The sequence below is a fragment of the Eurosta solidaginis genome, chromosome 2 (assembly GCF_040869045.1).
Source record: "Eurosta solidaginis isolate ZX-2024a chromosome 2, ASM4086904v1, whole genome shotgun sequence".
In the NCBI taxonomy this organism is placed as follows: Eukaryota; Metazoa; Arthropoda; class Insecta; order Diptera; family Tephritidae; genus Eurosta; species Eurosta solidaginis.
Window position 1 is genome coordinate 166,308,735 of NC_090320.1, and position 23,032 is coordinate 166,331,766.

Sequence of the window (23,032 nt, forward strand, 5' to 3'; positions counted from 1 at the left end):
TTTAAAATGCGAATAAAATACATATTTCAATTTTTAATTCCGCGCCTTTAGTGCCATTTCTTGATAAACTCAGTGCTAGTGATTTAAACATGGTCCTTTTGTGCTGAAAAAGGCAACCAGCGACCCAAAAATAAAAACAAAAAAACTAAATTTTTTACATTTAAATAATACGCGCTCGGTACGTGCACATACATAAATAATTAAAACACATTAAGGTGTGAAAAAAAAAACTATTACAGAACAAAACGTAATAACAACATACCAAAAATTAAGTGTTATGCAGAAAAAACACAACATTAAGGTGTCAAAAAAAAAGAGTTTTAATTGAGAATTCAAAAAATTTAGGAAAAAACAAAAAAAATTTTACAAACAAAAAAAAAAACAAAAACCTATTTATTGGAAATAATTTAAACAAAAAAAAAACAAATTATTGAAAAAATTACACGGAAAAGAAAAAAAGTGTAAAGTAGAAAATAATTTTTTTTGCTAATAAAAATAAAATTTAACTAAGAAGAAAAATATATAAGAGAAAACAAATAAAAGAAATAAAACTCAATTTATTTTAAACACACTATTGAAAAGAAATCTGTTTTTCAAAACAAAAAAAAAACGTAACACAAGATTTATTTACACGAAAAGTTAAACAAAATTAAGTTGTCAAAAAAGTGGGTGAAGGTGAAAAGGCAAAGAAAAGTTTAAAGAAAATAAAAATTTTTTTTTAACTAAAAATTGAAATATTTGGAAATTCGAGGAAAAAACTGTTGGTTATATTCAAAAAAAAAAAAACGAAGGGAAAAATAAAATCCTTGGAAAAGGGGAGAAAAGATAACAGCAAGTGTAAATTTTTTGAAGAAAAAGAAAGGAAAACAAAAAAAGGGTAAATTACTATTTATTTTACAGAAACTCAGCTAAAAAGGAAAAAGTTTTTGGAAAAAATTTGTTTGTAAAACTTAATTGAAAAAAAAAACACATCACCATCACAACAATACAACAAAGACATACAACATCAAAGAAGGTACAACAACAACATTAAATAACTACACCAACAAGGAGGAATTTCTACAAAAACCAGGACACAAGCACGTAAAAAGAAATAACATGTCAGAGTGAGAACTTTGTTACCCATATATATATACATAAATATATATACCTCCGATCTAAAGATCCGGACCCTGGGTATATAACCCACATCAAAAAGCCTAAACGGCAAAATATTTCATTTGCTTACTCACTGTTACCAACAGGTACAGTCCCTTCAAAAAACCCATATAAATTTTTCAACAAATAAATTTGCATTCCCGTACCAACGGAAAATCAACTGCCCGGTTCTATATACCCAATAAGTTCGTTGCGCTAAATATATACATAATTATAAAAATATATACGTATATATGTAATATATGTATATACCCACTTAGTTCGGTAAAATCAACCGAGCTACATATTTTTCCAGCGTGAAAAGCACCGCTGCTCAGTTTACCCTTATATACATATATTACATAAAATATATTTTATAAAAAACCCATAGCAACGAACTTTGCCAAATTGTGCCACTTTTCCTAAAGTTTATTTTACCGGTGCACCCAAGATTAAATTTGCATACAAATCTACAAGTATATGCACCCATAATACCCACACGCACTTGTATATCTTTTTGCATAAGCCAAAACCCACCCTCAACAAAGTAATTGCATGACCATATGTAACTAAATAATAGAAGCAAGCAACAAAAAGATCATCGATCACATATTTGCATGCATTTACTTTGTCGATAGATCAAGTGCATTGGCACGGCAACAAAAGGTATTGTTGGTACACCACAGTTTACCGGCAAATATATTGTACCCATATATACATACATACGTACTATATACCCATATTACTTGTGCTCAGAAGCGCTGAGACAAGTACATATAACGAACCAAAAAGCCGGTACACATTAGGCCGGTCTCAAAAAATAAAAAATAAAAACACCCAGTGAACACAAATATTATAATATTTATATTATTATATACCCAAATTACTTGTACTCAGAAGCGCTGAGATAAGCCCGTATAAAGAACCAAGCGTACATAAGGCTGGTTTCAAAAAAAAAAAAAAGATTTTTTTTACGAATTTTTTTTTTCACAGCTTAATAAAAGCTCCCCTCTTTGATATACTACATTAAGTTATAATGCCGAAATCGTCGGACGAACCCCAAAAATTGACCACTGCAGACCAATGCCTGCAGAAATTCATATATGACGGTAACCAAGTTGAGGTTTACTGCTCAAGATGGTCACCCTCCCAAGCTACCGATTTATCAGAGTGTATGCTTAAGGTCAAATTAGAAGACCTAGATAAAATATGGGCAAAGGTGCTAGAGTCCCATCGAGATGTAAGTTTCTCTGATAATTATACAGATGTCAGCGGCTCGGTTGAGCAAAAATTTGCTAAATGCATGGCAACGTACCAAACATGCAAATCAGAAATTTTAGAAGCCTTACAGCTTTTTAATACTGCTAGCACCAACCAACAACAAATACCCGCCCACCCAATGAACAATTCAAACGCAAACGGTTTTTATTTAAAAGTACCACCATGCGACACCGAAGAATTTCATGGTGGATACGAAGACTGGCCATCCTTTAGAGATATGTTCACGGCAGTCTATAAAAACCACCCTAAATTATCACCCGCGCAAAAATTATACCACCTACGCCTGAAAACTAAAGGGCAAGCAGGACTTATTGTAAAACAATACCCACTGAGCGATGAGAATTTCGAGCTTGCCTGGGAAGCACTTAGATCGAGGTACGAAAATAAAAGGATACTCGTCGACAATCAACTAAAGACGCTGTTCAACCTACCCACAATATTCACAGAAAACGGATAACAAATCCAGAAGATGCAGACAACAATCGACAATTGCATGTCAACTTTAAACACCCAAGGAATCCCGACAACGGACTGGGACCCGATCCTCGTTTATCTGTGCTCATCAAGGCTGCCCAGTGAAAGCCTTTCACTATGGGAACAATCCCTCAGCTCCCGGAAGGAGCTGCCCCTATGGGAGGACATGAATAAATTCCTCACCAGTAGATACGAGGTAGTAGAAAGACTAAGTACCTACAGACCAGGCAAGGCGAAGCCCCAGTTTTCGAGTTTTACACCACGAATGGTGAATCAAAACTCGACCCAACCCACTAATAGTAAAACCCATGCATATCACACCGAGTTCAATAAAACGGCTTCGTGTAGATTGTGCAACCAATACCACGCAGTCAAATCTTGCGTTAGGTTTAGAAATTTATCGGTATCAGACCGAATCAAATTTGTGAGAGAAAATAGTTATTGCGAAAACTGTTTGTCTACGTCACACCCCAAGAACGAATGTAAAAGTAGTTTCACGTGCGTTTATTGCCAAAAGCGTCATCATCCGCTATTGCATTTGCATCCCAAACCCCAACAGGCGAAAGAACGTGTATTACGGGAGTCCCTGTCGTGAAGACTTACCTCCGGTGTAAAACACAGATCAATGTCCGTTGATCTTCGGCCCAACAAGTTGGTACCAACGCGGTGAGCTGGGGTGTTCAAGTCAACCAGCCTTGGTTTGGCCGAGGACTATCCATCCTCCTCTTCCATTTTCGGGTTGTTGTTGTTGTTGTTGTTGTTGTAGCGATAAGGTTGCTCCCCGAAGGCTTTGGGGAGTGTTATCGATGTGATGGTCCTTTGCCGGATACAGATCCGGTACGCTCCGGTAACACAGCATCATTAAAGTGCTAGCCCGACCATCTTGGGAACGATTTATGTGGCCACGTTAAACCTTCAGGCCATCCCTCCCTCCCCATCCCCAAGTTCCTTGAGGAGCTTGGGGTCGCCAGAGCCTCGTCTGCTAGTGAGACAGGATTCGCCGCGGATAGGTGAGGTTGACAATTGGGTTTGGAGAAGCTATATATTGCGCTGGCAACCTGAAGGGTTGCTCTACACAGCCCCTTGAATCTGGTATTTTAGTCGCCTCTTACGACAGGCATACCTACCGCGGGTATATTCTGACCCCCTAACCCGCTGGGGGGTCCATTTTCGGGTAATGTCACCCGGTTGCACGGCAACTCCACCGCGAGTTCCGTGCTTGCCTCAAGGTCCCCTTTCATTGATTTTGGTATCTCGGTATCTGGTTAACAAGTTAACCAGATTGAGATATTTGGCGGCGCTTGGTTTTGCTTAGATGTTGCTTAAAGGGCCGCACTACGTTGACAAACAAAGTGAGCTTGGCATCCAATATGCGCCGTCTTCAACACCAAACACCATCACAATTTAAATCAAGGGATGTGACCAACCTTTTCCGCACACAGACCTGTGAGTGCCGAGTGCCCGCCTCAACAATGCCCCTCGACATCGCTTGAGGCCACACTACGTTGACAAACATTGTGTGCCATATCGTCTTCTATTGGCTTCCATTTTCGCTACTAATTTCGCTCCAATTTCCACTCAATTACACAACAATTATGCACCGATTTGCCTCCAAATACACTCCTACCACAATTAAGGGATGTGGCCAACCTTTTCCGCTCACAGACCTGTAAGTACCGAGTACCTGCCCCAGCAACATCTTTGCATTGCAGTCCGCCACACTGCAGTGATTTGACAACGTCAAATCTTGCCACATATAGGGTGTGGCCATCCACACAGCGAACGCCTTCTATTCGCTTGCGCAGTCTAAAGCAGGCTCAAAACATCTCAAAAGACGAGATGAGCACCGGCCCACTCGTACAATTATCGATTGTTTTTTGGCTGACGATAGACATGCGCTCTTACACCATCTTTCGTCAACTATTTTTCAGCATTTGTCACAATTTAAGGGATGTGACCAACCTATCATCTGCCCCTCAGGGTCAGCTTCTCAATGAAATTGGGACCGCCGTGGCAAGCATGAGACCGAATTCCCTTGGGTCTAGGGTCCCCAAGGGAAAACAAGTCTACTCAGAGCGTGTGTCATAAGTGAACTCTATTTGAAACCACAGCCACCGCGATGCTCCCACAAGGGGGCCATCCCAGGACAGGAGGTGAGACCTGAGTACAAAGCATCGTTCGATGCAGTGCACCAGATCACACTGGCTACTCCTGCTCCCGCGGTAGCAGTTTTTATAAAGACCTTGCCTAGGGTCCCACAGGGTGATACACCGCGTCCACCCTGCTACCTTTCGAGTAAAACACCTTACTCATGGATTGGGTACCCATGGTATTATGGTCGCCTTTTACGACCGGTATACCTACCGTGGGCATATTCTAACCCCTAACCCACAGGGGGACCCAAACCCCAACAATCACAACCAAACCCCAGAGCTCAAAATGCCCAAGCCGGCACCCCTAGGAGAACGGACGATGAGCGAGCCTCAACATCGAAAGCCGCCGCAAGAGCCACCTGCTCCCAACAGTCTCAAGACAAAAACCAGTTTTCTACACTCTTCTCGAGTAATCATGGAACGTAGGGTGGTTCCATGTACCAACAGCAGTAGTATCAATATACTATACTGGCGGATTTCATAAAATTCGTGCCCTAATAGACCAAGGTTCACAAAAAACTTTTGTATCATCCCGTATACAAAAGCTTCTTGGTCTACCCACAAAAGAGTCTCTCCACCAGATATCTGTAATGGGTGGAACGGTTGTGAAGAATGCTAATAAAGTCTGTCAGATAACATTCTGTTCGGCAGACTTAACCCAAATGATAGACGCACAAGCAATAATTTTGCCGAAACTAACGAAGTTCTTGCCCACAGTCAGAGATTCAAGCATCGATATCGAAAAACTGTCCCATTTACCGTTAGCCGATCCACAGTATTCGATACCATCGAAAATCGATGTGGTAATCGGCAGCGATATCACCCCGCAAATCCTCACCGAAGGGCTCCTACGAAATGTGAGTGGAACATTACTTGCCCAAAACACAATATTCGGATGGATATTAAGCGGCCCTGTAGCTGAAAAGGTATCAACCTTCAGCAATCATGTCAGGGAATGCACCTATGACCCCATCAATCAACTTTTGAGACAATTTTGGGAACAGGAAGAAGTTCACCAAACCCAACAACGATCAGCAGATGATGAATACTGCGAAGCACTCTACCGGACAACCACAATTCGTGAGGAAGATTGACGCTACCGAGTCAAACTACCATTCAAATCGGAATTTCCAGCCAATCTGGCACTCGGTCATTCACGACCCGCAGCACAACAGCAGTACATCAGCATCGAACGCACGCTCGAAAGGAAACCCGAATTAAGAGACAAATATTTTGAAGTCCTTAATGAATATTTAACCATGGTTCACATGGAACCCGCCTCCCAACAAGAGATAATTAGAGATGGTAAATATCTATCGTTTTATCTACCCCACCATGCTGTCATAAAACCCGACAGCAAAACCACAAAAGTGCGAGTCGTCTTCAACGCATCAAAAATGTCGCACTCTGGCAACTCGTTGAACGACGTGCTTCATACAGGTCCCATTCTACAAAATGACTTAATGCTCGTCATACTTAAATGGCGACTTTTAAGTTTGTTTTCAACGGCGATATTGAGAAAATGTATCGCCAAATACTCATCCATGAAGAAGATAAAGATTTTCATCGAATCGTTTTTCGGAAACACCCAACTCTGCCGATACAAGATTTTCGACTAAAAACAGTTACCTTTGGTGTAAATTGCGCGCCATATTTGGCGATTCGAACCCTACACCAACTCGTCCACGACTGTCAAGACGAATATCCGCTCGCTAAAAATATTTTATTGAATGAAACTTATGTTGACGATATTTTGTCCGGCGGTCATAATATACAGTCAATTTTGAACTCTATGATTCAAGTTATCGAAGCCTTAAAATCAGTGGAACCCGCAGGATGGCTTTCACCAATAATGATTCTTGCAAAAATGTTGCTGCAACAACTCTGGATGGAAGGAACGGATTGGGACGAAGAAGTGAAGCCCGGAGCTCTCCAAAAATGGACCTCAATTTATGAAAATTTACCTCATATCAGAAACATTATAATCCCTAGGTGGGTACAGTATTCCCCCGATAAACTAATCCAGCTGCATGGATTCTCAGATGCTTCAGAAAAATCATTTTGTGCCTGTATATATTTACGAGTACAAACCCATGAAAATCGTTTTTCATCCCATTTGCTAGCTGCTAAAAGCAAAGTAGCACCCCTCCAAACCGTGAGTCTTCCACGGTTGGAACTCTGTGGAGCAGTTTTACTCTCCAAGTTAGTGAAACAGCTGCGAAGTGAGCTGAATCTACCTCCACACGAACTCATCCTCTGGTGCGATTCTGCCATCGTACTGGCCTGGTTAGAAAAACCACCCCATACTTGGAAAACGCATGTCGCCAACAGAACCTCTGAAATTCTTTAGAACGTCGACAACGCCACTTGGAGGCACATTTCCAGTAAGGATAACCCAGCGGATTTGGGCACTCGAGACTGCAAGCCTCAGGATTTAGTCCAATGTCCATTATGGTGGGAAGGACCTAATTGGCTTATCAATCCATCAACTTCGTGCCCAAAGGATATTTCCCAACTCCCCCCGAACAACGACATGTGGAAATATTCCACACCCTGCAGGAAGAAAATATAGACATACTCGACCGTTTTCCGTCATTTTCTCGAGCGCTTAGAGTCGTGGCCTATATGTTGCGGTTTATACGAAAAGCAAGAAAACTAGAAGTTCCAGCCACGCTCAACCTCACCCATGCCGAAGTGAATGATGCCAAAATTAAAATCATCACTCAAACTCAACGAAATTATTACGGAGATACGATAGAGCTGCTTCAAACATCAGGATCCTTACCCAAAAAGAACACCCTTCTGACATTAAAACCCATGCTAGATGACTCAGGAATCATGCGAGTTTCTGGAAGATTAGCATATGCCACTTATAGCTTTAATGAGCGGCACCCAATTATCATCCCCGGAAACTCTCGATTTTGTTCTCTTTATTGGACTTTCTCCATTCGAAACTGCTGCACGCCGAAAAACAGCTTATGATCCGAATGGTACAGCAACAGTACTACATTCCACGTTTGAAGCAAAATGTCAAAAAGCTCATCCTCCACTGCAAAACCTGCACCATCTACAAACAGCAGATGAAAATGCAGATAATGGCACTCTTGCCACCCGCGAGGTCAACATATTCTCGACCCTTTCATACAACAGGAGTCGACTTTGCTGGACCATTTATGGCAAAAACTTCTCCCCTTCGCCGAGATTCGTATGTGAAAGCTTGCGTTTGTGTGTTCGTCTGTTTTTCCACAAAGGCTGTTCATTTAGAAGTGTGCTCTGATCTCACCACGAATGCCTTCAACGCAGCCTTTGCCCGATTCACTGGCCGCCGTGGCCTACCCCACCAGATATATTCTGACAACGGAAAGACGTTCGCCGGCGCACAACGCGGATTACAAAGAGAATTCACCACATTCCTCAAGGAAGTCGCTACAGATGTCGCCGAAAAGTATGCAGCTCACGGATTTTCATGGAAATTCATCCCACCATATGCTCCCCACATGGGGTGTCTATGGGAAGCGGCCGTGAAAAGCTTCAAGATACACTTTACGAAAGTAGCAGGAAACCAGACGTTCTCCTTCGAAGAGCTTACTACCCTCTTAGTACGCATAGAGGCGGTCCTCAACTCCCGACCGCTCTCCCCTATGTCCGAAGATCCAATGGATCCCCTAGTCCTAACCCCAGGGCATTTCCTACGTGGCGCGCCGCTCTTGTCGTTACCGGAGCCAACTGCAGATCATCTCACCTTGGTCAACAAATGGCAGAAACCACCAATTCAGCACACGATGGAAGAGCGAGTATCTCAAGGAGCTACATAAGCGGTACAAATGGAAATGCCCTCAAAGCAATATTCAAGTTGGAGATTTAGTCGTGGTAAAGGATGATTTACAACCCCCAAACGAATGGCGTTTGGGACGGGTAATCACTTCACACCCTGGATCGGATAGCCATGTTCGAGTTGTGGAACTCAAAACCCAAAACGGAATAATAACCCGAAATATTGCCAAACTGTGCGTGCTACCAACTGCCTAGTAGTGTCAACCCTACCTCTGGTACCCTCTACTTCATGCCCCTAGCAATCTGGAAAGATATCTAAGCTACCCTACCAACGTATTTTTCTAACCCATTTTTTTGAAAAATACGTATTTTTCTTTTCTTGTCTTTACAGGACCCGCAGACGTACGGAGATGCCGAAATGTCGGCTGTGGGGCCAGCGACACGCGCTAAGGCAGTGCCGGGCGTTCCTCGCGATGAAGCCGGAGGAGCGCTACGAGTGCGCGAGGAACCACCGGTACTGCATCAACTGTCTGGCAGTGTCGCACAGCACCGGGGCATGTGACTCAAAATCAAGCTGCCGCAAATGCTCCCTCGGCCCTACACCGAGCTCGACGCACGCCCACCAACCCGCGTCGCACCGACAGCGGACCACAGCGCGCAACAGCCCAACATCGCCAACGGGCAATTCAAAGCCGGTCGGCTAAACAGCGCGACGACCGAATACGACAATTAGTAGCCGAGGCACGGGCGGCCCTGGACAGGGTTGATGCCGCCCTTAACCCATCAACGCGTCGCATGTTGAAGACATGATCGAGTTTTCGGACTAAGTCCGCCCCCTCCGTCTGGCAACACCCGGCCAGTGCGGCCAAGCGCAGGCAGTGCAGCTCCGCTGTGGCTTGCCAACCACCACCGCGATCACTCTCAATTGTTTTCAGTTTATCATTAACTACCCACTATTACACACCGATCGGGCCCGCATCGCATCGCCTGTTCGCCGTCGCGCAAATATTTCCTGCTTCATATCTATGTCACATACATATAATTAATTTCAATTTGTATAGCTTTGATATTTCATGCGTTTAAAGTGCGAATAAAATACATATTTCAATTTTTAATTCCGCGCCTTTAGTGCCATTTCTTGATAAACTCAGTGCTAGTGATTTAAATCGGTTGAAGCCACGCCCATTTTTTATACACAGTCGACCGTCTGTCCTTCCGCTCGGCCGTTAACAGGATAACTTGAGCAAAAATCGATATATCTTTACTAAACGCAGTTCACGTACTTATCTGAACTCACTTTGTATTTGTATTAAAAATGCCGAAATCCGACTATGACCACGCCCCCTTTTTCGATATCGAAAATCACGAAAAATGAAAAAATGCCATAATACCAAATACGAAAAAGGGATGAAACGTGGTAGTTGGACTGGTTTATTTACGCAAATATAACTTTAGAAAAAACTTTGTAAAATGGGTGTGACACCTCCCATATTAAGTAGAATAAAATGAAAAAGTTCTGCAGGGCGAAATAAAAAGCCCTTGGAATCTTGGCAGGAATACTGTTCGTGGTATTACATATATAAATGAATTAGCGGTACCCGACAGATGATGTTCTGGGTCACCCTGGTCCACATTTTGTTCGATATCTCGGAAACGCCTTCACATGTACAACTAAGGGTCACTCCCTTTTAAAACCCTCATTAATACCTTTATTTTGATACCCATATCGTACAAACACATTCTAGAGTCACCCCTGTTCCACCTTTATAGCGATATCCCGAAATGGCGTCCACCTATAGAACTATGGCCCACTCCCTTTTAAAATACTCTTTAATACCTTCCATTTGATACCAATGTCATACAAACACATTCCAGGGTTATCCTAGGTTCATTTTCCTACATGGTGGTTTTCCCTTATTTTGTCTCCAAAGCTCTCAGCTGAGTATGTAATTTTCGGTTACACCCGAACTTAGCCTTCCTTACTTGTTTATTTTAGTTCAGAAAGCTGCAATTGAGGTTCGAGAGTTACAATTGAAGTTCAAAAATTTCAATTAAAGTTCAGAAAATTTAAATTCAAGCACAGAATTTCTATTTGTAGTTCAGAAAATTAAAATTGAAGTTCAGAGTTTCTGTTTGTAGCTCAGACAATTATAATTGAACTTAAATTGTAATTTTCTGAACTTCAGCTTTATTTTTCTGAACTGCAGTTGAAATTCCTGAGCTTCAATTATAATTTACTGAACTTCTATTGAAATTTCTGAACTTCAATTGTAATTTTTGAACTTCATTTGAAATTCCCGAGCTTTCAGAACTTCAATTGCAACTTTCAAATTTTTTTTACATAAAATGAACAATTTAACATTTTTTTCTGACAGTTAAAGTGGTGAATTGCCTACCAGAGGTTTGAAACCACTTGCATTCGTGTTGGCGCTTCTCTATATCATTAATATAACAATATCTTTTTAATAATTTCATTAATAGGCAAATATAAATTTTTTTCCTTTACATTTTAGAAATGTGTACAAAAATATGTAATTTTACACCTAAACCAAAAAGTATTGCAACTCATAATCAGGGAAGCTTTGTGTTGAGTGTTGATTTATACCACAAAAATAACAAAATTCTTAACAAAACCAGGCTAAATGATAACATTAACTACCAAAAAAACATAAGTTATATTACGATGCTTTCATGGATCGATTTACACTTAAATAGCGATTTAAATTTTTCTTAAGTTTTGACATTTTTTACTTTAGAATGCCATATATACATTCAGTGGAATAATTTTACATTGAGGGTACTTTATGCTATTTTCTTTTTTTCGTAATTTTGCAATAATAAACGTAGGTACTCAGAGTAATATTTTGTTTTAAATTATGTGATTACAATATTTATAAGGACCATTTAGTTGATGGTATTGGTACTGTCAGTTAAATTCATCAGCAAATATTTATATTCAAAACATTGTTTTGTTATACATCTAGTTTATAAATTTTGGTTAAAAATTATTGACACATTTGTTGCAGTTGAATTGCTTTAAAAATCTTTGCAAACTTTATGCGATTGTTGAATAAATAAATAAAAATAAATGTAAGGCGCGATAACCTCCGAAGAGATCTAAGGCCGAGCTTCTCTTCCAATTTGCGTCGTGCTCCTCTTGATTTTTCCCTACAAATTGGCCGGACGGGACCTACATGTTTTATGCCGACTCCGAACGGCATCTGCAAGGCAGATGAGTTTTCACTGAGAGCTTTTCATGGCAGAAATACAATCGGAGCGCTTGCCAGACACTGCCGAGGGGCGACCCCGCTTAGAAAAATTTTCTTCTAATTGAAAAATCTTATTTCTAAAATTTTGATGTTGCTTTGCCCGGGAGTTGAACCCAGGGCATACGGTGTGATAGGCGGAGCACGCTACCATCACACCACGGTGGCCGCCAATTGTTGAATATTTTTTTTTTAATTAGAGCATGAAAGATGCTTTTTAATCAAGATAATTTCATTGCGTGTTATTCGTTTGTTGTACAAATTCGTTGCATATTAATTTTCAGATCAAGAATACTCAAAGGTGTCGTGGCATCGTCTTGTTGGTCAATCGCGCGCCGCAATATCCATTGATGGGAATTGACATTCATTATAAAGTAGCGAAGGCACGGTCCTGCGCAAACACATCGCCAACCTGTGTTGGCACAAGATGTGCTGAACTGTATAGGAAGAAACATTTTTAAGATTTAATAAAATCAAAATTATAGTTCTGCCAAAAAGGGGTAAAGTATTGTATGTTAAAGTATAGCAAAGTCTCAGCGGCCTTGTCCTGGTGAAAATTGAGTTTGAGTAGGTCTCATTCTTCATTCTCAGAAACATGTACGAAGGTGCCTCGTAAGATATTAAAAATCATTAACGCTTTTCTTGCGATAACTTCAAAAAAACTTACATTCAAACCTGTGTCCTATCCCTACTTATGTTTAACTTCTACATATCAATATCTATCTTCACCACCAGAAGAAGTCACTATTGTTTCCTACACCATATGGTCGCCAAGCCTAAAGATTACCCATTGGAAGAAGCTACAAGCCTGCCAAAATACTGCCCTCAGAACCGCCACGGGTTGTCTCCTTATGTCCCCAAAACTCCATCTCCTTAATGAGGCGAGAATACTCCCAATAAGTGAAAGAAATGAAATGCTAACTGAACATTTTCTGTTGAATACCCAGGAAACTGGGCATCCCAACAGACATCTGATTGATGAGTCAATACCGCCCAAGGTCGTAAGGAGTAACCTCCGTAAGCACTATGAGGAAATACGGCACCTGAGAACTCAGCCGTATGAAGCAAGAAAACACAAACAGGCGCGTTCCTTAGGAACGCGAGTTACTCTAGCTCAACTTCGATCTGGATACTGTAACAGGTTAAACTCTTACCTATCCAGAATCAACCACGAAATACAAAATGTCCCTGCTTGCAATGTGTCCCCACATGACACCAACCATCTCTTCAATTGTAATGTGGAACCAACTCCTCTAACACCCCTCTCTTTATGGTCCACCCCTGCTGAAACAGCAAGTTTCCTCGGACTCCCGTTAGAGGACATTGATGACAATTTGTGATTGGTCAGACCTTTTGGATGGGGTGAAGCACTGCTACAACAACAACATCAGAAGGCACTCGAAGACGATGCCTCAAAACTAACAACCAAAAGCAATAATTATCTTTTCACTGACACAAATTTTATAGTTTTATCTTCCGTAGTTGGACACAATCTTTTCATAATATTACTTAACAATTTAAGATTAGACATTTTTTTCAAGTTGTATTTTGACTTACCAGCAACAACAGAATCATGTTTAATTCTACGCCGCACAATCATTATAGAATCATGTAACGAAGCTTAGTTTCTTCTAAAAATTGTTCGGCACCGCCACGTAAAAGCAATGTACATGTTCTAGCATTAACGCAACCTTTAAATAATTATAACCTATAAATATAAAATTAATGTCAAACCCACTATCAAACCTTGGAAAATGTTGAAACGTTCACCACCAACTTGACGTTCTTCAAAATAATCACATTGACCCAAAACACTTGAATTAATATCATTAACTGTAGTCATAACAGCACCACCACAAGCTTTCATTGTACATTTCCAATCTTCTTCTGGTACATGAACAGCACAGAACATATCACGATCTGCAAAATACTGTGTAGCAACATCACCAATTGGTAGTTTAGATAACACAACATTGGCGCCTTACTTAGCTAGTTTATTGTACAGAATACGACATTCAGCATCAACAATTTTCTGATACTCTTGGACATTATAAACACGTACTTCAGAATTATCACGCTCAGCCTTCAACTCCAATTCTATATTTAGTAATGCGATTTTATATTTTTTGTATGACTTTGGGTCCATCAAAGGAAAGTACAACGTCCACAACCATTTTAGAAAATACATCTTTTTGCTGATGAATAAGTTTGGAGAACATTGCTGCGGCAGAGCAATAAAGCACATTGTTGTTCCTTTGATTGGCGCTTCGACATGTACAGCCATGCCATATTTTATCATGCATAATTGCAATGCTTTACGTATAGCTTTAATGATGATACGTGCATGCACGGCTTCCTCAACATATGGCTTAACTTGTTTTAAGATTTCACTTGCTTAAACTACTACTGAAGTGGTGCCATCGCCGACCTGATAAGAGAAACATTTTTATTCTACACATTCTAAAATAACAAAAAACTTACCTCAGCATTTTGAGATTTGGCGATGTCGACTAGAGTTTTACGGTTGGATGCACAATATCCAATAGTTTCACAATGGTTGCCCCATCATTTGAAATTGTGGCCCTACCACTACAATATGCTTGTCGATACTGCGTGGACCCAATGTAGTGCTTATAGCGTCCATAATTAAATGCGAGGCATTGATGTTGGATATGAGTTGAGGTTTACCTTGAGAGCTATCGGTACCCAAACATTTTTTACACAAAAACTCATGTACCCAATACAAGTTCAGGACGTTCATATTTATCGACACGCTGCGAAATATTCAGTTGGCACTATTGAGAAAAAATATGGATCAATGAACACAAGTAAAATTGAAAGATCTTTTTTAACATCTGTTGTTACTTTACACATTAGACACTGGAAACGACGTCCAGCATCTACAAATTGCATTTTAGCCTTGCAAACGATTACATCTACTTGGACCCAATTCACCAAAATTTAAAATGAGTGGCTCATATTCACCCTCAGCCGTGCGTGCCATCGGTGAGATGGTAAGTTGTAAAGGACAAAGTTGTTGTTTTTAATAAATCAGCTGTTGCAGGTATGCAATACAAAAAGGCCTGCAAATGAGAAAGATCAATGTAGTTGCCAAACAAAAAATTAATTTCGAATATCAATACCTAACATAACGTGGCGAGGAGTTACCCTGATCTTGTACCACATATTTTGTGGTCACAAATGGTGTCAATAAACCTTGTTGATTAGTAATAAAAGCACCACCAGCGCTGATTTTCAATCATAACGCTTATCGGATTTGGCATCTGATCGGGATCTAAACGGCATTGGGCTTGATCATACTGTTGCGCCTGTTGATATATACCAGTACCAGGTGCAGGTGGTTGCTAAAGAAAATAATACAAAAATAATCATCAGCAATATTTGAAATATATTAGTTGTATTAGCATACATTATAACCAGGACGTGCGGGTATTGGGGGTTGACCCGGCATGGGTGTCTGACGGGGCATTGGCGCCTGTCCATGTTGTGTTGGTGGCATCGTTTGACCCATGTAACCACCTGGTGCACCTGGTTGTTGTAGAGGATAACCTGGCTGTTGGGGTTATGGAGGACAACCAGGTGGACCAGGTTGTGGTGGATAGCCCGATTGTTTTGGCATTGGCAGATAGGTTGTTGCTGCTGTTGTCGTGGCATTGCACAACCCGGTTTCTGTTGTGGTATATACCTTGACATAACTGGATGTGGTGTCATTGGCCGACCTGGTACAGTAGATGCGGGCGGCATACTTGGAGGATCATCCCAGCAAAAAGTAGTGACCGAAAATGGCGACCAACAACAACAGCTTGGATAAGCTATATATTCTTAGCCCCTAACCCACTGGGGGTGTACTTCGCGTATCTCGGCCGGCGGTGGAGAGTCAGAACGAAATCCTCCAAATAAACAAGTAGGCGGAAGAACAGTATTTATTTGGGTAATAGTCTAGTTGAGGGGTCGACTGCCAATACGCTTCCTAAATATCGAGAGAGGTGTCAAACGACGCGCCTTTATATCAGTATTAATAATTCAAAAGATATTAACGAAAACTCGGTAACGGGGGGTGGAATCCATAGTATTTTTGCGCAAAATACCTTTCTGCGTTGGCAGCCTTCGGCCGCGCTTATAAAAAATTACCCCGGGTGGGTCCAACACCGGTTTGGAGACCAAAACTATATCCGTGCAAAACACTTATGCTCACAATTTATTGTGTGGGTACAACAACATTACAACAACCACATTAAAATCCCCAACTTCAACTGCAAATATCTCCGGATAGAGATAAAATTTTTCTTTTCCGCCATCGGATTTTGGTTGTCGAAGCCAATACGCGTCTTTTCACACCTCTCTCGATATTTTTTGACGCGTATTAGCAGGCGACGCCTCAAATAGACTTTTACCGTTGACGTTGATGGTCCTTTTTACAAGCTCGACCATACAGGGAACGATTTAATATGACCACATTGAACCTTCTATGCCATACTGCCCCCGCCCCTAGTTCCTTGAAACTTGGAGTCGTCAGAGCCTAGGCTGCCAAATAAACATTTACATCATAAATAGTTGTGATAAAATTGGCAAAGTATATTTTACCATGGATACCTCACGAAAGTTGTTTTTTTTTTTTTGTAAGTTGGAGTAAGTTCTATTTAATAAGCACAAAACGAAGGAGCTACTTGTATTTTAAATTAATATGTCACTTTAGTCATTACAAGCTATTTAAAAATGTATGGGGTTACAACAACAACAACAACATTGAAAAATGTTAATGTTACGTTTTGGTGCGACGAGTTTGTAAATGTGTTGTTTTGATATGAATCTCCATACAATAAGGAAGATTGTTGCAAATACTAGTCAGAAATAATCGTATATGATGGTTTTAAGTCAAAGTAATGAAGACTTGGTTGCGTTCTTAAATTCGCTATTCGAAATTTCGATAGAAATCAACAAGTGGAAGAGAGCTGCATTAAAATATACATTTTTTGCTTTTTGGTGTGGTCCTCCACAATTGCGCATGGGCAAGCTTACGCTACACAACCCATTGAATCATTAGGTATTTTAGTCGCCTCAGATCCTGGGTGCAAAGCTCGTCTTTTGGCACCTCTCCTGATATTTTTGGATGAGTTTTAGCAGTTGGGAGCTAAAGTAAACAATTACCATATATACATATGTACAAACATGCGTGCGTACGTAAATAACAATAATCCCTTCATATTTATGTATATTTCATACTATTGTACTCACTTGTAATTAAATTTGTCAACGATGGTATACTTCCGAATTCCTGTTGCCTGCTTCAACAGAGCAATTCGAAGTCGACATCGCTGCCAATGCCAATTGCGAATTCCTTATTCTTTCTTAATTTAACTTTAATTAAATGTAGACAATTTTCAGTCGGCACAGTGCTAACAACAAAACCGATCCATTCGATCCAGATTCATAGTCCTCAACAAGTGAAAGAGAGAGAACGCGCACCAACGAAACGAGACGAAATGGCCGATGGTGAGCTAATGAATACCGTCCGTCGGTGGAATCTGCATTCTTCGGGAGAGGAGTCGCCGCACGAAATTTCTGGAGAGGATAGGGGAGCTTGCCCAATGTTACCGCATCCCCGTCGACCGGCTCCTCCCAACGCTGCCGAAACTTCTACGTGGCAAAGCACTCAATGGTACGGCATCCGTAAACAATAAATCAACCAATGGATCGATTCGAACGGAAGAACAGAATTTTGTCTTGCCTAAGCGTCACCTTCGACATTTCGAGGAGGTCATCTGACAACGCACGCAACAAGGCCGCGAAACGCCCAGCACTACATCCTCGCATTGAAAATCCTGATCCGCCAGCGCCCGACAATTTGTAAGGAAAATCACCTCGAAAGGATCTACGATGGCCTACGCGTTGAATGCCGCCTCTTCGTTAAGCGCAGTGAGATTAGGATGATCGAGGAGCTTCTGAAACTAACGGAGGAGTATAAGCTGCTAAAAGGCGAGGAAGCGAAACAGGGCAAAGTGGTGGTCCACAGCCTATATCATCTGCACAAGGAGCGCAATAGCAAGGGGTCCTGTTGGCGCCGCAGGGGACGCGGACACCGCCGCTTCCAATGCAAGGGCCCCTGGAGAATGTTCTGCTCCAGGCGTGGACAAGACAACATCTTCTCCAGGAACTGCTCATGCCCCTCGATTAACCATGCTACCGATAAAAACGCATCCAGGACACCGCCAAACGCTATGAGAGGAAATCGCCTAATCTATCTGGCCAGCGAAGCCGAGGGACCAACAGCCACGCACAAGTAGATGGCGGTTTCTACATACCAGTAACCATCGAGAGCATAAGCATGCGCGCACTAGTGGAGACCGCGCACCCTATCATACGCCGATTAGTCAGTACGGAAGCACTGGAGAGGAACAACATCAAACCATGTCTTAACAAGCGGAGCATCCAACTGGCAGACCAGACGTGTGTCTATAGCTCGAATTGCTGCCCGGCGAGGATTGTGTACAAAGGACGAAGGACTGACAAAATGGTGTCCGTCATCCCGAACCTGGCCAAACGGATGATCCTGGGAATGGACGACGACCAAATGTGGACCTTGGGAACCTATTGGCACACCACCAGTAGCGGTTTGGCGAAATCGTTGGCCCAAACACCGCAGCTGAGCATACGGTCATCCTCAAGCATAACCGACCACTGAAGCAATGGTACTACCAACGTAACCCGGCCATGCAGCCAGTAATCAATGAGAAGGTGGATGAACTACTAGCAGGAGGAAGAGTTGAACCATCACGAAGCGCATACAGCTCGCCAATCGTACTAGTCCGCAAGAAACAAGGCACCTGGAGGGTGTGCATAGATTACTGCCAATTGAACGCCTATCCGCTACATCAAATTGGAGCGATTCTCGATCAGCTGAAGGAATCCAAGTTTATTTCGACCATCGACCTAAAGAGTGGATACTGGTAAATTCCTCTCGCCAGAAAGTCACGACCGTACCCTGCGTTCACGGTTCCTGGCAGCGGACTGTTCCAGTGGAAGGTTATGCCCTTTGGCCTAACGTCACCCCTGCAACATTCCAACGCGCTCTAAATACGATACTTGGGCCAGAGCTCCAGCCGAAAGTTTGCGCTTACCTGGACGACATTGTCGTATTGGGAGATACTTTTGAAGAGCACTTAGCGATCTTGGTGGAAGTTTTTGAACTCCTACAAAGACATAAAATGCAGGTAAATTTCGAGAAGTGTATTTTTATCCAGCAGCAACAACATTACCTGGGACATATAATTAGTCGAAAGGAATCCGCACCGATTCCGCTAAAGTATCCGCCGTACAGGAAATGCTAGCACCTCAAACACTCAAAGAGCTTCGCCGATTCCTTGGGCTTTCGTCCTGTTACTGCCGCATTGTGGCAGATTTCTTCACACTCGCTGCACCCCTTAATCAACTCCTGAAGAAGGGACAAGTCTGGAAATTATACACGCAACAAGATAACCGCTTTAAAACACTCAAAGACAAGCTTTCCAGCGCTGCGATACTTTGCTGTCCAGACTTTTCTTGACGGTTTTTCCTCCAGACCGACGCGAGCAGAGAGGGCCTGGGCGTCGTACTTTATCAACGCGATTTCGACCACGGGAGAGTAGTAGCCTAACCCAGAAGCGATACTCTGCCACCGAACAAGAGTGTCTTATACGAAAGATGAGGCCGTATCTGAAGGGGTATCACCTCACCGTCATCACCGATCACCACTTGCTAAAATGGCTACACTCGCGAGGTAGAGTACCGAAAAGAAGCGCAGATCGTGGTAGCGGACGCACTCTCCCGATGTCTGCTAAAACACGCTGAAACAGATATATTGTACACCATAAAGAACGGCACGAGCGACTAGCATGAAAGGAAGGCAAGACAGGTGCGGGAACAGCCGCAGGCCAATCCGGATTACCAGATTGCCGATAACCGACTCTTCCCCCACATTTCCCCGAGGAACCAGCTATCGCGGTCACCGCAATGGAAAATATGTGTCCCAGCCGATTGGTTAAAGGACGTTTTACGGGAAGTCCATGACGCCGCTACCGCCGGTCATCTTGGGGTGAAGAAAACGCTTAAAAGAGCGCAACAAAATTACCACTGGCCCGGAATGTTCCGCGGTGTACTCAAGCACGTGCGGAAATGCATCAGATGTGCCGAATATAAAGTTGAACAGAAACACCCAGCATGATTGATGGCAACTATGCAATCTTCATGGCCGTGGGAAATAGGAACCGAAAACTTCGTGTGACCACTGCCCTGTTCCAATCAAGGAAATACTTGTGAGTGGAATTGATCCGAAAATACAACATAATGAATTAATGAATTCAACCTGATATGTAAATATTATATTAAATTAATTTTGTTAGAGATAAGTGGAATGAGATTTTTGAGAGAAAGAAAAATAATTAATAACGTGCGTCTCCCACATGCACACCGGCACAATAGCTAGGCCATTCCTAGAATCCATCTTTTTCAACATCAGCTGTCCGTCAACCGAAGTGGAAGGGGGACTGTAATAGCGTTACAATAATACAACACCCACTGTACCTCCTTTCTTACTTGCTGAAACTATGCTTTATACACAGCACAGGAACGTATAACAGCTGATAGCAGACAGTTACAGCAATAAAGCAACCATCATACGACCGGCAGTAAATGGCAATATACAGAAGTGCCAAAGTAGCGTTTCATTTCTTAAACTCTTTATAACGCAGGCCGTATAAAAGAAATAAATTTGCCATTGGCATTTCAGTTCTCGCAGGGGAGCCAGCGGGAGTTAATGTTTTTTAAAGACATAATTACTACACCTGCTAGCTAGCTGAGTGGAAAGGGCGCCGTCATGGGGCGGATGCCTTCGCGCTACTTTGCCCCCCCCCCCTCCCCGTCTAGGTGTTGAGCGGCACTACGCCTTAATGGCCATATATCTCGAGCGATACACTCTCGGTATCCGAGATTGCGGGCCAGTTCTTTACTAGCATGGGCGAGCAACTTTTGCTGGAATCCGATCCGCCTGTGGGCTCTCTTCTAAGGACTACCAGCTGGTGACACCGCCCGTGACAGGTCGAATCAGATCTTGCATTCTAATAAAGAAAACTCTAGTATTTGTTCTAGTATCTCCTTTTAGCGATGAGGACTTTACCTGCATTAGCCTCGCGCTACAAGATCGAACGCTCTGGCTGATGTCCGCTTATTTTGCGCACGATAGCCCAGTTTCTGTGCAGGACCGGCTCTGCAAAGCGGTACGGGAGGCCCACACTAAAGGGTTCCCGATAATAATCGGGGCCGATGCCATTGCACATCACATCGCTTGGGGCTCTACCGACATTAACACAAGGGGTGACTCACTTTTTGATTATGTTATTAACTACAATCTAAGTATATGCAACTCTAGAGAGAAACCAACTTTTATCACCTCAAATAGGATGGAGGTTCTAGATATTACTCTAGTTTCATGGCCATTCTATGACCTTGTCCAAAATTGGAGAGTTTCCAAAGAAAACTCCTACTCTGATCATACGTATATCACTTTTACTCTGCTTTTGCGTACACCGCCTAGGGTGGCTTACAGGAATAGGAGACGTACGGACTGGAACCTTTATAAAAAAGTCCTATTCTCTACTCTCCTAAAAAACGCTTCTCACGGTAGGTCAAGCCTACCGCTAAGAACTGATGAAGCGCCTCCTTTATACACAACATTTGTAAGGGGTAAAAAGAAACTCTATTGGTGGAACCAAGAAATCTCAGAGCAGAGGAAAAACAGCAGAAAACTTTTTAACCAGGTCAAGCGCACTGGAATCGGGTCCTCGCCTTAAAATCTTTTAAGAAGTCGATCCAGAAGGACAAAAGGGACTCCTGGAAGAACTTCACCAATGACATCGAATAAGTCTCAGAGGCCAATCGCCTACGAAAGGTCCTCTCCAAAAACCCCATACCTCCCAGCTGCATTCGCACAGCGAACAGAGAATGGGTCACTTCTAATATGGAAATTCTAGATACCCTGGTCAGCACTCACTTTCCAGGCTGCACCTCCCAACCATACCTCTTAAACACGCAATCTAACCCAGGGCCGTTTCGACTCCTGGACCACATTGTAAGCGAAAAAGGAGTTATCTGGGCAATCAAGACGTTTAAACCCTTCAAATATCCGGGAATGGATGGAATATTTCCTGCTGAATTACAAGCTGCAAGCGATCTTATAAGCCCGCTGCTAGCTTAAATCTACAAGGCTTGCCTCAACTTGGCCTATATATCCACGGAATGGACCAAGGCAAAGGTAGACTTCATACCCAAAAGAGGCAGGGTATTGTGCAACAGTCCAAAGGATTTCAGACCATTTATTCTAACCTCCTTCCTGGACGATTATATTAGACGATCGGCAAATTAAGCTCTAATCTCCAACAACCAACACGCCTACTCTAAGGCCAAATCACAAAAATACAGCTCTACATGCTATCACTACTAAGGTAGAGAAGGGACTTGCCTTTAAAGAATTCACACTGGGTATCTTTCTCGATATAGAGGAGCCTTCAACAACGTTCTCTCAGCAGCGGTCACAAAATCTCTACGTTCACTAGGGGTAGAAGAGCCTCTTGTGGAATTCGTCGAGCTCGTTCTAAACAAGAGAAGCATTATCTCTGATAACTCATCGTTAATAAGGTATATTAACAGAGGAACCCCCCGGGGGCGTTCTTTCTCCTATACCGATGACATAGCCTTGACAGTTACCGGCAAACACCTTCCGGTGCTTAGCGAACTCTTGCAAAATACTCTTAATCTAACAAATACTTAGTCTAGGGAATGCGGACAAAGCATCAGCAGTGAAAAAACTGAGATGGTACTTTTTACCCGCAAACGCATTATACCGGAATTTACCCCCCTAAATGGGAGGGCCGCCGTGGTATGATGGTAGCGTGC

The 23,032-nt window shown here is 42.3% G+C and overlaps 1 protein-coding gene and 1 pseudogene across 4 annotated transcripts in view; one reads left to right on the forward strand and one right to left on the reverse strand.

The window, feature by feature from the left end:
• Nucleotides 1-23,032, forward strand: part of ninaC (STKc_myosinIII_N_like and MYSc_Myo21 domain-containing protein ninaC) — a 2,219,740-nt gene that overhangs the window by 1,927,250 nt on the left and 269,458 nt on the right. The window lies entirely within an intron of this gene.
• Nucleotides 12,410-23,032, reverse strand: part of LOC137239978 (T-complex protein 1 subunit eta-like) — a 73,965-nt pseudogene continuing 63,342 nt past the window's right edge.